Raw genomic sequence first — 3,049 nt, 5'->3', positions numbered from 1 at the left:
TTTGAACCTATTTCAGGTAAGATTTCCCTATTTGAATATTATATTAAGCATTGCAATTGGTTTTTGTTTTCTGTATACTGTAAGGTTTGCCCTTACAGATCAAAATGTCTGTGTTTCCTTAAATTTAGAATTTTAGACTTGTTCTTTAGAACACTGTTTCCCAAATAGGGGGTCGGGACCCATTTGTGGGTCATGGACACATTGTTATGGGTCCCTTTATGTTTTGTTTCCTACATTTTGTTTTTAATTATTACAATTTCAGGACATTAAAAAGAAAGAAAATCTCAAAAAAGCAAAAAGTTTCATGAATTAAAAACATTTTTTTTAAAGTAATGTCATGAATAAATCAAAGAAAGAAAATAAAAAAAAATCCATAAATGTAGTGTTTAGGTAGTAGTAAAAATAGCCAATCTACAAGCTCACAATGCGGCGCGAAGCCACATATTGTGAGCTTGTAGATCGGCTATTTTAACTAGGCTATAGTTTGGGTGTCGGGGGCTGTGTTTTTCAATTATACCTTTTTATTTATTTATAGAAAGAAAATGCATGGCCCCTGCAGACGTGTTACAGTATTCAGTCACCTGAACCAAGGACGGATGTTTTAGATGAATCCATCATGGTATTCAAATTTGAGTTTGAAATTACAATTAGTGTTTGTAATTGAGGGGGCGTGTCTGATAAAATCAAAGTATGAATCGAGCATCTCACATGTTTGAAATGCCCCTTTAATGAGTCATGCTAATGACTGCTAATGATTTGTGGCCATATTATTGTAAAGTGTTACCAAATAATGTATCTATCGTCACTGTCGGGAATAGTAATTGACAATATATAAAGTCACAATATCAATTTTGATGAGGCAGTGTGCATTATCTAAAATAGTTTTTTTTAATGAACATTTTGGAGTTGTTTTCTCCCCGACAGCAGAGATATCATAATAAATGTCCTATAGATCTAATATCTAGACGTCATGAACATGCTTCCTGCATACCCCAGGGACATGCAGAGAGTGTTAGAGGGGCAGGGGCTCAAATCCCGTAAGAGGGCACTTTTGGACAAAAACAGCGAAAATAGCAGATCTACAAGCTCACAACGCGTCGCACCGCGACACGTTGAGAGCTTGTAGATCAGCTTTTTTGGGGGCACAACCCAGCACTCTTTAGCTAGTGGATTTCAAAACAAATATGTTCAAGTTCAGGAGACTTGGTATAAAAGAAAAGCAATTCTCCTGAATGCGCTGCCTTCCAGCATGTTGGAAAGGAAAGGAGTTGCATTTTGCATTTATTTCACCACAGAAAGGGCAGTTATCTTACAGACGGGCAAAAGGGCAGGGGCTGAAGCCCCCTTTGATGTCTATGTGTGCACGTCCCATGCCAGACCCACCTGTGGTGTCCACCTGGCTGCTGAGTCCTGCCTCTTCAGTGGCTAAGGCTGGGTTAGTGGTCACAGCATCCTCCTTGGCCCTTCCACCTTAGGATATTGTCAATAGCATTGTCACTTTTCACACATCTAACATGATCTCGCACCGGCATTTTTCTCTTATCTTTTCTGATGCGTTTCTCACATGTGTTCTTTGTTTCCCTCAAATGATTAAAAGTTCTGACAGGCAGGAAAACTTGTCAGAAAAAGACTACCGGTATATTATAGCACTGATGAAGGTCTTAGGACCGAAATGCTTGCTACTTTTAATGTACTTTTATGTTAAAATAAAATAAAAAAATGTTTTCTTAAGTCTCGGTCTGTTAGACTTTTCCTTTATTTTTTATATAGTGATCGAGTCTTTTTCTGTCAAGTTTTCCTCTATGTTTTTGAGACCACTGCTCCTGTAGTCGAGTTGGGAAAAAAAGGACGAAGACAAAAGGCGTAACAGCTTTCTCAGTGCTTCAGCATTCTGACAGACAGACAGACAGACAGACAGACAGACAGACAGACAGACAGACAGGCAGCAGTTTATGCTTTGTCGTACAACGGTATAGCGTATAGCAGCAAACCCATTTCCCCAAAAGGTTTTGAGTTCATGCAGTATCTTCAGTAGTATAGCAGCTGGTTCTCAAGTGCACAGCATTACGTGCTGCTACCTAATAACTGCTTTCAGGAAGCACTACTTAAGTTGGTTCTCAAGAGCACAGCATTACGAGTCTTCTTATCTGGCTTCGGGAAAACACCTCCTGGATGAATGAACTTAGAAGCAAAACAATTTCCTGAAAGCCTTCTTAGCTTCAGTCTACTGTCGTACGCAGCAGTTTGTAAGAGGGATCTGGGACGATCTGGGACGCTACCCTTCGTAGCGAAGGGTGTTACCCACTGATACTGATGTCGACAGGTTATTGATCTGACAGAGACAGCAGCGCACCATGAAACCAATGCTTATACAAAGTACTATCACGGATGATCCAATCATCTTATAAAAATGTTAATCATATGCCAAGTTAATTCAAGTCAGATGATGCTGAGCTAAACATGTTTGTTTCATTTAAAAGTTTCATCAGTATTTATATTTAAACAAGATGAAGAAAGTCCTCACTCCCCACACAGTGACAGCAGCTGTTGTGCTCAGCTGACAGACAGACAGACAGACAGACAGACAGACAGACAGACAGACAGACAGACAGACAGACAGACAGACAGACAGACAGACACTAAACTATTTCACAGCATTGGCCGCTCGGCGTGGTGCGGCCTCTCTCTGTCTCTGTCTCTCTCTCTCTCTGACAGACAGACACGCAGTTAAACCCATGAAGACCTGAGGCCGATTCTACAAATGTCTTCTAAACCCAAACAGTTTTCTGAAAAATGTCGGTGGTTCTCAAAAGTATTCATGTCAAGGACCCCCAAAATTATCTGTAACTGGCCCCCATCTCAAAGTATTTTGTTACAGGGACCCCCAGAAGCACAGATTTGAGTTAAAAATGTTCGCTTTAAAAAAAGATATATATATTCAAAGATTTGTCATACTTTTTTTCAAACATAGCAGAGCCGGATTTACCTTGCAGAGGGCACCCGGGCTGGAGCAAATTTGAGGGCCCCCCTTGGGGCGCGCGATGCAGCC

General features: G+C 40.4%; 1 long non-coding RNA gene across 1 annotated transcript in view; it reads right to left on the bottom strand.

Moving 5' to 3' along the window:
* The window catches only part of LOC310867747, a 2,205-nt gene extending 743 nt beyond the window's left edge, over window positions 1–1,462 (bottom strand). Inside the window, exon 1 of the long non-coding RNA XR_014570022.1 lies at window positions 1,384–1,462. This is a non-coding gene — a long non-coding RNA (uncharacterized lncRNA). The remainder of the gene's footprint in view (window positions 1–1,383) is intronic.
* Window positions 1,463–3,049: the final 1,587 nt, after the last annotated feature.

This window comes from Protomyctophum parallelum, assembly GCF_964188405.1.
Source record: "Protomyctophum parallelum genome assembly, chromosome: 12".
Classification (NCBI taxonomy): Eukaryota; Metazoa; Chordata; class Actinopteri; order Myctophiformes; family Myctophidae; genus Protomyctophum; species Protomyctophum parallelum.
Note: the sequence above shows the minus strand (reverse complement) of the source record. Positions and strands in the feature narration are given on the sequence as shown.